At 34.0% G+C, this 14,529-nt stretch overlaps 1 pseudogene; it reads right to left on the minus strand.

Annotated features, from left to right (window-relative positions):
- Positions 1 to 2,388: 2,388 nt before the first annotated feature.
- On the minus strand, positions 2,389 to 8,939 carry LOC132184353 (protein DETOXIFICATION 46, chloroplastic-like; annotated as a pseudogene).
- Positions 8,940 to 14,529: the final 5,590 nt, after the last annotated feature.

Genomic DNA, 14,529 nt, shown 5'->3' on the forward strand with positions numbered 1-14,529 from the left:
TGTCAATTATATGCATGCTATTTAATTTTTTTTGGAGAGTTTTTAGGGATTCAAAAGACTTGAATTTGTATCATAAATTCATGAATAGAGAAGAGAGAAGAGATAGAAACGTTGAGGGAGGGAGAGAAGAGAGAGAAATGTTGAGGGAGAGAGAGAAGAGAGAGAAAATAATGTGTAAATTAATATTATATTCAACAATCTAGTGTGCTACAGTGAATAGCAATATGAAACTATTCACTGTAGCAGTTAAGGTATAATAGCTAATATGAAGCTATTCTGTTGGAGTAAAAAAAAAGAAAAAAATAGCTAAATGTAACTAATATCTCACTTTTAGCTACACTGCTGGAGATGCTCTTAAGAAGAGAAGAAAGAGTGCGACGCTGTAAGGAGAGAGAGAAGAGAAAAGAAGAAAAAGGTTTTTCTTAACTGCATCCATTAGAGATTGAAGGTCATTTGTGGTCCGATCTTGATGTAATTTTAGTATGTTACTCCTGACGACGAGTGATACGTATTGATTGTGGTCGATCTTTGAAATTCCTCTTTAGTTGCTTGGTTGCTAGTACCTACTTGGTAAAATCTTTCTTTATTCTTGTTGGAATCTACTTTAGAGTGATGAATTTATGTTTAATCCAATAAGCATGTATTCTTGATGTGGTGATAACCTATAGATATTTCTCTAAGGAAGACAATAATAAACTCATTATTGTTGATAGTGGAAGATTTGACTGGACTAGGTCCCGTGTTTTTTACCTTCGCATTGGAGGGTTTTCCACGTAAAAATCTTGGTGTTTTGCTTGTGGTTGCTTGATTATTATTTTGCATTTGGAGTTTCTTTTTTGGGTGCTAGTGTGACTATTTAATTTGCACAAAGAGAGGTAGATTAATTCCGTTGAGCATTTGAAATTAGTGTTCACCCTTAACAGATTCTTTTTTGAAACAGTTTAATCTCATTCATTGACAAACGAGCATAAAGCTCAAACAACATAGAGCAAAGCTTTGAAGCAACCATAGCCGAAGCTACGAGATTACAAGTATCAAAGATGACGTATTACATTTCAGACTCAAACAAAATCTGCTAACCTATGGCTAATTTTCAAATTAAACAACATATTTGCGCCAAACAAACTCAAACCAATGCATAGGTAGCTCTTATTCCTCGGCATTGATGGCAGAGAACCCAGTTCTAGTCCTGCCGAGGTAGCTAGAAGTGGTCCCCCTTCACAGCCAGAATTGAAAGAGATTTCTGCACCCCTAAGGTGAAATTATTTTTTAGAGCTGGTCACTAGTTACTTTAATGCCTTACATTAACAATGTAGAATGCATTTGTTAGAATTTAAATTTGGGTTGATAAATTTATTGTTAAAACTTCCATTTTCTATTTTTGTATCTTTTTTGTTCGTTTGTATGAAGTTCAATAGCATATCAAGATCCTCTAATCATAAATCTAACTATTAATTCATGCCCTTGATGGTTTAATTGGTAGCCATGGGCGAAACTACCCCTGGGCTTGGGGGGACCCCAGCTCCCCCAAGCCAAGGGTGGTCTCCAAAATATATATATATACCTTTAAAAATTAACTTTTGCTCTCCAACAAATTTTGTAAAATATTTTGACCCCCCAAACTAAACATTCTAGTTGCACCCTTGTTGGTAGCATTTATACCCAAAAAAAACACATTGTGTTTCTTGCATATGTTAAAAACACATTCTCTTCACTTTTAATGATATTTTGATTATAAATATAAAATATTGATTTTAGGAAAGCCTCTTCTTTTCAAGAGTTGTGTGTTCTTCGCATTGACAACCTCTGTGGTGATGTGACTAAAGCTCGTATAAGAAAAGTATTATGTAAGTTAATCACTTATTTTAAATTTTTTAATGTCTAACATTCTTCTCATACACTGTTTATTCAACTATTAAGTTGGCTATAAAACCGTTATTGTAGAGTTTGGCATGAGAAGTGTAACACCCCGATCCCATACTAGGAAGATGAGAAGAAGCCAACATAGAGTGGGTGGTTTATAAAAGATAGTCATGGGTGTTAGTTTGATGCTTTAATCTCAATTATGGTTTAGTAATAATACTTCGAATTAATTACCAATTAGATAATTTGTAAGTGTTATGGTATGGCGTTTACAGAAATAATGAAGATGGGCAGTGATTCCATGAAAATAACTAGGCACTTCAATTAATTCTCAAGTGCCACAAAATTCCTTATTGTAAGATACAGAATAATACAACAACTAACAAGAGCAAGCAACTGCTGGCTGTAGTGAAATACATATCACAGCTTGAGGCATACACTGCTTTTGGTTTTAGCATCGTTTTTTACTCTTTGGCCACAAGGGCAATAATGTGCTATTCATTTATTTATTTTTGTGCGTGTGGGTTATTCATAAGTACTGTTGGCTAGAATAATGAATTGTATTCTTGCTAAATTGATTTTCACATGTGTTCATGTGGATTCCTAAACTAGGTAGCTCTCAGCTTTTCCAAATTATACTGACTCGAATCATCAGAGTCAAGAACGCCATTCGGAGAAAGAAGGCGCCGAAGAGATATGAAAAATCGAGCCTGAAAAAGAAAAACTTTGTGCAGTCAGAGAAGTTCAAAAAGATAAATACATGCAAGCAGGTAAGGTTACTCTTCTTACCCATTGAAATGCTACAAGTCCGAACCAGCAGCCAGGCAAACCATATCCTCTACTGTTTACAAGCTGTTGAAAAGAAAGATGGGAAGGGCCCTGTTAATGCATGGTGAACGAAAGAACATGTGCAAAGGATACCAGAAGATCATGAAACAGATCTATACCAGTAGGAGTAGTGCACAAATAGAAAAGCATCCGCTCATTGATAAGCTAATAAATTTAAGATCTCGTCCAGCCTGCAGAAACAAAACAGACACTTCAAAACTATAATACAAATTTGTGACTATTCTTATGCAAGTAACTGCAATATAGTAAAGAAACTTGAACATGAGCTGGGAGGACCCCCAGCCCAGCAGACCCCGTTTTCATTAGCAGGGTTTGGGCTCATATTTCAGGCGTGGCATCATATAGCCACGAGAATGTGACATTGTGCTTTGTTTTGACTGTGAGGAATTACAGTAAGACTCCTGAAATTAAGCCATATTATGTATTTTGTTGAGAAGAAAATGCAACCAAACTAATAGTCACCAGAAAAATTCCAGTGCCACAGAAATTCCCAACACGAAAAGAGAGCATGATATAAAGTTGAGGACATGAGGTCTTGTTTGTTGCGTAGAACTTATTTATTTGAGATAGAAACACCTTGTGAGTCCAAGATACGGGGGAGGAGCATATATGTCTGTCGTAGGATAAAAAACCATAAGCACAGAGGTGGAATCACACCTATAATCTCTCTCTCCCCCACTTTTTTTTCTTCGTCGAGAATTTTGATATTAAAAAGGCCACCTTGTCCTGCATGTGCAACTCTTTCATAGTTATCGGCAAAGAGGAGAAATAATACAAGAAGTAGATGACACAGAACACCACCTGGTTATTTGCTCCAGTGGCTAGCGGGTATAGTCAATCCCAAATTCATTTCTTTCCAAAGCACAAGGAGGGGGACGTCACTTCATTGAACCCAGGATATATCTCTTAAAGATGACATGACTAAACCCAGGGAGCATGAACCAGACCCTTTTATGAGCTCATAATTCAAGTGGCTACTGAAACTAGGAAAGAACAAAAATATCTAAGTCTATCAAAAGAGAGTTCCATTCCCCGCCCATATTTGAATAAACTCCATAATACTCGGCAAAGCCACATACTAAATAAACATACGCATACTTGATGTGGCCATGGAAGAAAGGTCAAGTTGCTGGGTTTAAAGTGATTTTCAGTTTTAGCAGCTTAAGAGCTTCTCATATGTGGGGCCATTATGAGACATCAGGTTGAAGCAAGACCTATACGCTTTTGAAGCTTATATTGTAAGTGTCTTAGCATTAAAATAATTTTTAATTTTGGTCATCAGTTTATAAGTTATGGGCTTTTTTATGTGCAATGGCAGATATGGAATTTCATAAACTTCCTGCATATATAATTTTATTTTTAGGATTATTTTCTGAATTATGTTTGGTCTAGAGCATTCTAGAATTTCCAATTGAATTAGTAGCCTTTTATTGAGTTTTATGAAGTCTGTTGTTTATCAGTCAAATTAAGAGTCCTAGCCCTAGTAGATTAACTAAGAGTCAACAAGTCTATAAATATGCTTCATTATATTCAAAGAACTCAAATTTTGATCAATGGAATATTGGATGTTTTGAGTATTGAGGCATGTTGGGCTTAATATGTTTTATCTCCCTTCTTCTTTGGCATACTTCACATTACAGTCGAACAACCCCAGAACAGTCTTCTCTATTTTGTAACCTCAAACTAAGCCCTTCTCCTTACTCGTCCAAACCCTAATATTCGCCAAATAACCCTTTCAGAAACCTGTTTGCTTCAAGAAACAGTACTCTGGTTTCTTTCCCGCTTAGTCAATCTTTGAACCAAGCCCTTTCCTCTAAAATTCTAGACCCTAGATTCAGAAATTCTTCTAACCCTAAGCCCACCACAATCACACATAGACAGAATCAATAAATCTATCCTAAGTCAATACTTCCACCACAGCCCGAATTAGACATGACTCTTATATCAAGTTTCAGCAGGCTATGTTCAAAAAATATCCAAATGACTTGCAAGACTAAGACTCGCAAGAAAAACATGAAGGAAACTTCATATTAAAGTAAAGCCAAGTGTACCAGCAATGTTCCCTCAAGGCAGAGAGTTGGGGGTGTGATAGCTAATGCAAGAAAGAATGGAATGAGAACCTTGCGCATCTGCGTGGAAACAAGAGATATGACATGAGATACCAATGAAACAGCACAAATATGTTGATCCGTTAAACTGTAATAGCTACAAATAAAATAATGTTAATTTAATTTAAATTTCTCAGATTTATTTTTAAGTTATGATACTCTTTGAAATGAGAAAGAAACACCTTCTGTATAATCTAAATCCACAGATTGGGCAACTGGGAGCAAAACAATTAATATCACTAAAAAGATGAAAAATTAGTATAAAAGCAATTGTCATAATCCTCTTAATGCAATCTGGTAAGGCACAAAGCGGCATAACTCCGAAGGCTATAAAGAACTGATACTACTCACAACAGACAAACTCAACATGTAAGAACTAACCTCCTGTATGACATTCTGATCATGTGTATAGATTTTGGGAAACAACCAAGGAACACATGTTCCAACAATCCCTAATAGCAACCCAAGTATTGCTCCAATGATGACAAGTAACTTTAGCAGCATTTGAACCTGTTGGAATTCACTAAGTACTCAGAAAACTTTCAACCAAGAAAAATCAATATAGAGACAAATAACATGACATCAATGCTGTCAAAAGTGAGAGAGAAAGCGATCGGTAGAGAGTGACTTTACCTAAATCATGCATCAATAAGATTTGAGATAAAACATGATTGTAACAGCAACTGATACAACTTTAGAAGGTTGCAGCATCAGAAAAATTACCATCACTAACCTTTTCTAAATTTCGACGGGCTCCATATATTAACTCTGGCATAAATGATTGTGCAGTCTGAGATGGAGGTTCACCCCATACTGTACACGTCAAGAACGTTTGAACCATGACCTAGAGTAAAAACTAAGTTGTCAATGCAAATGAAGTAAAGCAGGCACGATAGTAACAAAAATTACAAGTGTAACTAACCTGATGAGCGGCCATGGTGTGTGTGCCCATAGATATGGCAAAATACATAAGGAGGGAAAAGAAAGCCACCTGGAGCATCAAAAAATCTCAGAAAAATAGAGATATCACATGAGACCAAATACAGCTACATCATTAAGTAATACTATAGTCTAACCTTTGACATCATTGTTACAAACACTGGAGCAGCAAGCCCAAAAACTGTTAAAAGTTCATGAGGTGATGGATAGAGATAGCAAAAGCGTTGTATCCTTTCTTGTTCAGAGTTTCAATCATCATATAACCTGCAATAACCTAGAACAAATGCTGGTGAGTGCCAATGGAAAAAGAAATAAGTGTATATCTGCTTGGCTTAATTGAGAATGCATCACTAAGAGCATATTATAAATTATATTCAGCCTGAAAGAAATCAATATTGAAGTTTTCAGTCAGCACACCTGAGAAGCCATTGTAGCCCATGCTGCACCAGCAATACCATAGCCTAAGAAGCTGCACAGGACTATATCACCAATGCCATTTACAACACTAGCAACCGCCAAAGCCTTTAAAGGTCCCCAGGAATCTTTCATGCCGAGACTGGGAAATGGATGAAAATATCAGATAGAAACTTAATGAAGTAACAAATGTTCCAATTTCATTAAACATGCCAATATCTCATTTGATATAGGCAAATCAAATTGTATCATAGTCAAACACCAAGCCCAATTTCTTACAAACACAAAGGAAATATATCTGATTGCAGTCAGAAAAAAATTGTATGGAAAAGGATGCAAGCAGCACCAAATACATACGGCATTTCAGATTTAACAAATAATTTCCAGTGCAGCTCCTAACTAATGAGTATATGCAAGATCATTTGCAACAGCTTCCCTAAATCCTATTCCCTTCTCTAAATGTAGGAAAACTCCTAAAAAATTACATGCAACAGACTCACTTGGTGTACCCTAAAGCAAGGGAACACCAAAGAAACCAAAAGTGCTACCCTAACTTTCTCTTTCCTCTAGCATTATTTGAAATAATATTTAAATGGCTTTCTCTTTCCTCTCTTTTTCCTCTATCATTTAATTTAAAGAATATTTAAATGGTATAGGGGAATGACAAAGGAAGCTAATATGGATTTTATTTAAATAGGGACGCAAAAAGTAGTTTTGTTCCCTAAATTTAAGGAAAATTTATAGATAGCTGTTGCTAGTGCTCTTTCAGCAGGTCAAGAACAAGTATGAACAACCATAGTAAGGCAATGTGACCTTATTCAGTAGATAATGTATGGGAAGAGAAAAGGTTCATCAGCAGTACCTTGCACTTTGAGCAACCCATCCGATGAGAATTGCAGGCCATGCTAATCCTCGAATCTACGATCACAAAAGATTCAATTAAATACATCAAGTGGAGCAAAATCTTAAATGCTACATACTTGAAACCAGATTCCATGAGATATTTGTTCTCATAAACAAATGTTCACAAGCAAAACTCCGTATCAGATTATATTAACTGTCAAAGGTAGTCAGCGAAGACAAAAGATACTGCAAGCCAGTGCATAGATGTTGATCATTCATATTATAAATGAATGACAGCAAAAACATGTTACATTATCAAGTATATCTGACCGTCAAAGCTAATGATTTTTTTTCCCCCACAGAAATGCAAGGGGAACTTTTTATGTTATTTTATTTTACTTTTTTGAACTTTTATTCTTCTCCTTTCTCTTCTATAACTTGGTTTTAGAATTTAATAACTGGAAATAAATCTGCACAAATTGAATAACTGGAAATATTCGAAGTATATATCAAAACACACTGAGGATTTAGAGAGAAAATGTAACTGAACATATGTGTTGGCTGCAGGTACAACATGTGCGTTCTTTGGTCCAGTAAAAGCTGAGAAAGCAATCAAACACTTGGTTTATCAATCGTAATTTGAGAAATAGACCAAAGAAGCTCTAAGCCTTATTACCAGTCAGTGCCCATGAACCAAAGAACTTCGTAAACAAAAGCATCAAGCAGCCACAAGTCAACCCAATAAAGAGCAAGTTAGATATGTGATGCTGCACTTCATTTTTATCCTGTATCAATGGCATACCGTCAAAACAAAAATGAAAAAAAATAAAAATAAAAATTTGCAGCATAAAAATCTAGGATTAAAGAGATTGATTAAAACAAATGATCAATGTTAAATCACCGGCTGTCATAAAAGCTTAAGCTAAGCTAGTAGGAATAGGTAAATTTAATAATTTAATTAACACTTTAATAATCAAAAGTGAAGTAACACACCCTAAATGCAACAAAGGCATTCAATTGTTAAAAAATCCAACCTTTCTGGCAAGGGAAGTTGCAACCATATTCGAAGTAGCAATCGAAAGGAACATGAACACATAACTCAAATTATCGCATAAAACCGTTGCCGGGCCTGTCAGTCCAAATTCAAATTCAAATTAAACCATAACTCAACTCAGCAATTAAAGCAAGTGAGTTTGAGCCCAAGTTCCTCTTTTTTCTCCTGCGAGAATTGTAAAATTAGAAACTTACCCTACATTTTCTCAGCAACCAAGCAGAGAAGTAATTCTAAACAACACCAAATTCCCAGGAGAGCACAGTACCTAAAGCAGCGAGCTCAATGGAGCTACCCTGGCCGATCACCACGGTGTCAATCAGACTCATCAAGGGACCGCAAATCCAGAGCCCCGTGGCGGGTCCACTGAACTTCACAATCTCCACCATCTAGTTCCATATACTCTGTCCCTCTTCACTCCCCGATTCCCCTCCCTCCACAACCCCCAACAGCTTTTCCGAAACCGAAACGATACCACCATCGCTTTTGCCAGAGATTTCGGGGTCATTATCGATGAGTTCGTCGGTAGGCCCAATGCAAGCGGTTGTTATCCGATTTCGACGACTTTTCAGCGTGGAAGAGAGCGACAAATTTGAAGGGAAAAGACGAGGGTGAAAGCGAGGGAAAAGAGAGAGTGGCCTTTGAGTGGGGTTTTGGAAGAGAGGGGTGTGAGAAGGGCGAGCTATTAGGGTTTTCAATTGCATTTTTTTGCCTTTTCCGTTGGAAATGGAGGCCTCAGAAAAGAAAAAGAAGCGGGGAAGAGTGAGAAATGAGACGACGAAGAGAGAATGACAGGTCACAGGTGAGGAGCTGCCCGGCCAGAGAGTGGGTGGGTTTAACTGAATTTCAAAATGGAGCTGGAGTCAAGCGGGTCAGTGGCGGCTCTTTGTGATTGACTGATTGTGCGTTGCGTGTTTTAATTTCCTTTTTGCTTTACCCAACCATGGTTAATTTTAACCTCATTGCAGGAAATTGAGGTAATTATAAAGAAAAAAAAAAAATTAGTGGGGGGAATTACATTTATCCCATGAACACATCCCATATATAGACGAAAAATATACGTTAGGGCATTAAAATTAACAAAATTTGTTGCACGTGTCATATGTAAGCCAAAAAAAAAAAAAAAAAAAAACTTCAAACGAGTATTTTGAGGTTCTTTACCTCTCAAAACTATCATTTTGTTGCGATTTAGTCAATTAATTAGAAATTAGCATTAAAATAGACAAAAAAAAAATAACGTACATGATTGTACATGTGCATATTAAAGACTTGAAATTGTCTTGATTTTGGAGAAAACCCAAAGAATGGAGCACATTGTGGTTGCAATAATGAGTTTGATCTCCTATATTTAACTAAGGGGTCAACCTGATCATGAGATCAGATGGTTTCCAAACCCAGTATTTTTTAAAAAAAATTTTGGCACTTTGATCGAAATTAGGGCATTAATCCATATTAATTTGTAAGCTGCTTTATTTCCTGGCATTCATGCATGCATGCTAGGTTCATTGCAATAGAAGTGAATATTGAATAAGAGAAAAAGAGTGGAGCTAAAAGTATGGCTCAAAGTTTCCTTGTTGCAGTAGTTTGATTGTTGAGCTCGAATTCCGTTACTCTCAAGCTTGATTTAGGCCGGGGCATGAGTGATAGTACGTGGCATGTAAGAGTTTTATATAGAGTTTGGAAGAAACTTATTTGAATTTGAGCTTAACTTTTTTATTATAAAAACGAGCTTGTATCCCGTGCAATGCACGGATTGTTTTTAAAAATGATAGGACAGAAAAAAAAAAATAATAATAATTAGTGGATGTATAAAAAAAAAAAAAGCATTGAGAGAGAAGTTTATTTAAAATACTTTCAAAGAGAGAAGTTTGAGAAATTACACTAACTAATTTCCTTCTCCTCATTCAATTAATTAATTGGCTACCCAAAATAAACAACTTTCATTAAATCATGGTTAAAAAATAAATGAATTATATCATTTATCTTTCTTCTTCACTCAAAAGCATAAACAAAAACATAAGCAATGAAATTTGTAAGGTATAGGATGAAGTCCATCAAATAGAGCTTTTTTACTTCTTTTTTTCTTCCAACCATACTTTTGCATTATAAAGTTTTTGTCCATATACTTTTCTCAATCCAAATGAAATTCATAGGTATAGAAAGTAGTCATGTCAATTAGATATTATTTCTTTTGACAATCGTTCGTATATATAACGTTAAAAAAAACTACATTTACGGTAAAAAAATTTTATAAAAATTAAAACAAAAAATGGAGACAAAAAAAATGGAATCAAAAGCACATAACCACAAAAAATAAAATAAAAATAAATAGACTATTTACTTCTTTGCTACATCATTTATCATTCTCTCTGAACACACGCCTTCAAATGCAAATTTCATAACCCAAACATTTTTTTTAAAGAAAAACACATATTTCATCAAATAAACTAATTGCAAATTAACAATAATTAAAATCGATCCTTGATATCTATCGAGAGATCGAGAACACATGGTGTGATACATGTTATATCTTAATACAAATAAAGTTCATAAATTCTGGACATTTAGAAAAAAAAAAATAAATACAAAGCAAAATAAACAAAAACAAATAATTTTACTCAAAATTTAAGGCAATCAAATAAATCATTTCACGTAAGGTTTAATGCTTCATTATACATTTAGTGTTTTGAAAGAGTTTATGTTCCTTTTATGTACAACAATCAAATAAAAAAAAAAATTTCCTTCTTTTGCTCTTAAGAAGAGAAGGAAAAAAAAAATTTCAAAAATGCATGAAAATCCGAGTAAGTCACACAAAATGAAAAAAAAAAAAAAAAAAAAAATCCCATAAAACATTCAAATGAATTAAAATATAGACCTATTATATTTCAATACAAATAAAGCTCATATAATTTTGAACATTCGAAATAAATAGAGAGCAAAATAAACAATTTTTTTAATAAATATAAAATAAACAAAATCTTCATTAAAATGGATGAACAAAATCTAAAAATTATAAATAAAAAAAAAGTAAAAAAAAAAAAAAAAACTTACATTCACATGCATGGAATGTGTTGCAATATGGATTAGAATTTTATATATATTCTCGATCGGTTGTTAGAGCAGTTGTAATGGATAAATCGAAACTAAATTCAGTAGACTAGATAACACATGATTCTTAAAGATGATATTCTAATACTTATCCTGGTCATCTTAAACATAAACCAATTAGTGAAATAAGTGATCAATTTAATTATAACATAAAAGAAACTAATTTTAGACAAAAAGCAAAAAAATAATATAAAAATTTAATCAACCAATAAGGAAAAAAAATGGAATTCAGAGTGTAGAGCCACATATAATAAAAATAACAAATGGATTATTTATCGTTCTCTACTACGTTATTTACCATTATCTTTCAACACGATCTGCAAATATAATTTTCAGGACTTAATCAAAATTAATATTAATATAACATAAATTAATTGTCTTTTTGTATTTGTTGCAGAAAAATGAAAAATAGTAATATAATAGAAAATAAATTAATTTATTTTCTGTGTACTTTCTTGGTTTCAATTAAATTCACATGTATACAAAAAAGTCTTGTCAAATACATAATTTTTTTTTAAAACATTTTCTCAAATCTCAATATATAATAATAAATGAAACTACTTTTAGAACAGAAGTTAAAAAAATAGTATAAAAGTTAGTACAAAAAATAACACAAAACAACCAAAAAATAAAGAAACAAATGGTTTATTTATCATTCTTTTTTAAGGCGGCCTACAAATGTAAAGTAACCTATATTTAACAAACAAAATACATCCTCATGAATCTCTATTGATTAGGAAAAGAAACTGAAAATTCGTCGAAGTTAAGGGTGAGACAAATATATTTGAGAGTTCAACGCAAAACTTACATTCGAAATGTAAATATGATATTTAGTTTAAAACTTATGTTTAATGAGAGGGAATTTGGTGTTTGAGTAAAAGTGTGAAACATGGTGTTTTAAACCAAATCCACATCCCTCTTTCTCGCTTTGAAAAAAAAAAAAAAAAAAACAAACAAAATCCAAATTTCTATACGTGAAAAAGAGGGGAAGTGGTACTGGTGTTTGAGTGAAAGTGTGAAACATGGTGTTTTAAACCAAATCCAAAACGAATTTGAAGAGAGTAATTTTCTTAATCAAATTAACACCAACAACTACCGAAATATACATCACAAATGAAGAATATAATAGAAAGAAAAAAAAAAAAAAATCTAAATTTCTATTTATGAAGAAGAGGGAAAGTGGTGTTTGAGTAAAAGTGTGAAACATGGTGTTTTAAACCAAGTCAAAAATTGACGAATTTGAAAAGAGTAATTTTCTTAGTCAAATTGGCACCAACAACTACCGAAATATACATCACCAAAAAAGAAAAAGAAAAATCCAAATTTCTATACGTGAAAAAGAGGGGAAGTGGTGTTTGAGTAAAAGTGTGAAACATGGCATTTTAAACCAAGTCCAAAACGAATTTGAAAGAGTAATTTTCTTAATCAAATTTGCACCAACAACTACCGAAATATACATCACCAAAAAAAAAGAAAAAAAATCCAAATTTCTATACGTGAAAAATAGGGAAAGTGGTATTTGAGTAAAAGTGTAAAACATGGTGTTTTAAACCAAGTCCAAAACTGGCGAATTTGAAAAGAGTAATTTTCTTAATCAAATTGGCATCAACTACCGAAATGTACATCACCAAAAAAGAAAAAAGAAAAAAGAAAATCCAAATTTCTATGCTTGAAAATGAGGGGAAGTGGTGTTGGAGTGAAAGTGTAAAACATGGTGTTTTAAACCAAGTTAAAATTGACGAATTTGAAAAGAGTAATTTTCCTAATCAAATTGACACCAATAACTGCCGAAATATACATCACAAAGAATTTTAAAAAAATAAAAATCCAAATTTATTTAAGTGAAAAAAATGAGAACCTTCAAAACTCGATTGGATGAGAGCCAAACCGTGATGGTTCTCCTTTTTCTTTCTCTCTTAATTTCTGATTGCTTTTACTTTGCCTCTCTGTGGCAAAACCAAACGTACAATCGCCTCAAGCTAGCTTCATTTCCCCAAACAATTTTGCCAACTACCCAACTTTCCATTTCTAGAGGAGTTTTCGGAATATCCCACAAAATATCAGTTTATCAACTACCTTGAATCCTATACGAACCACTTCAATGAAACAATGTAGTCTACTAAGTATGCCGAAATTATTGGTTTGTGGAGGATCCAAACCAATAGAGAAAGCAGTTCAAACAACCTTGGCGATCAAGTTGAGTACATTTGCCGGTGGCTCGTGGTGGCCAGCCGACGGTGAGAATGTAGAGAAAGTGGTGCCGAAGTTTGAAGGCTTCGAAGAGTTTGGTGGCGACGTCATGCATGCTTGTGACTACAAATCCGGAGAGAGTTATAGTGTAACATCCCCAACCCGTTAGGGTTAGGTTTGTTAATGATTTTCTTACTTGCAAAGATCCATAAGGTTTATCAACTAAACAATACTAGTATAATAATGAATGTATGAAAGTCTAGAATATCATGTCTAAAAATAATAACTAAACTGAAATATTCTTGTTTAACAGAAATATGTCTCACAACGAGATAAATATCCTTATTAAAATAAATCTATCAATTTCTGAAAGAAAACTGTGCCAACGCACTTATTAACTTGACTAATATGAAATCATAAGAAATCCTAAATACGCCTGCCCCCATTCCGGCCTCCTAGTGCAGCCTGGTCACCACCTGAAACAAGAAATAAAAACTGATGAGCCCAAAGGGGGCCCAGTAAGTGAAATCCACAGCCATGAGCAGTTTTACTCCTTGTCCCGTTTTGAAAAATAGAACTCATAACTACATATGTTCCCAGTATATTTTTAAAGAAAATCGAAAGCAAATAAAATATATTTTCATCAATAAAATTTATGATAGTCTTTATCTCATACTAGGGCCCATGTATACTGTTACCCCATATACTAGGGTTGCGCGGTCCTTTCGACCTGGGATGAGATACTGTGGCCGCAGCCCCGTCCCCTGGCCAGCCGATTAACTCTGGGTGCACTCAGCATGGCAAAAATAAAACTATGATGGAACCACCTTCTGGCAGAGCCTCCTTCAGCGGTTGCGCCTCTATCCTTAGCATCGGTACCGAGCTTCTCTCTTGTTTCTCTTGGGCCAAAAATACACTCCTCCCTACATGTGCCCTCATTTTATAACACTCTTTTCTCATTTCTTGTACTTCTCTAGGGCAACATGTAGGAGGGTTTATGATCATTGTCTCAAAATTCTCTTTATAAACATCACTATTTTCACAATATTTCTTTTTTCTCAAACTTGTCATGCATGTAGCAAAATTTCATAATATAAACAAAATAATCATTTGCAATTGAAAACAAAATTGCATAAATAGCATGACATGATAATTTTTATGGAA

Source organism: Corylus avellana, chromosome ca6, assembly GCF_901000735.1.
Source record: "Corylus avellana chromosome ca6, CavTom2PMs-1.0".
Taxonomy (NCBI): Eukaryota; Viridiplantae; Streptophyta; class Magnoliopsida; order Fagales; family Betulaceae; genus Corylus; species Corylus avellana.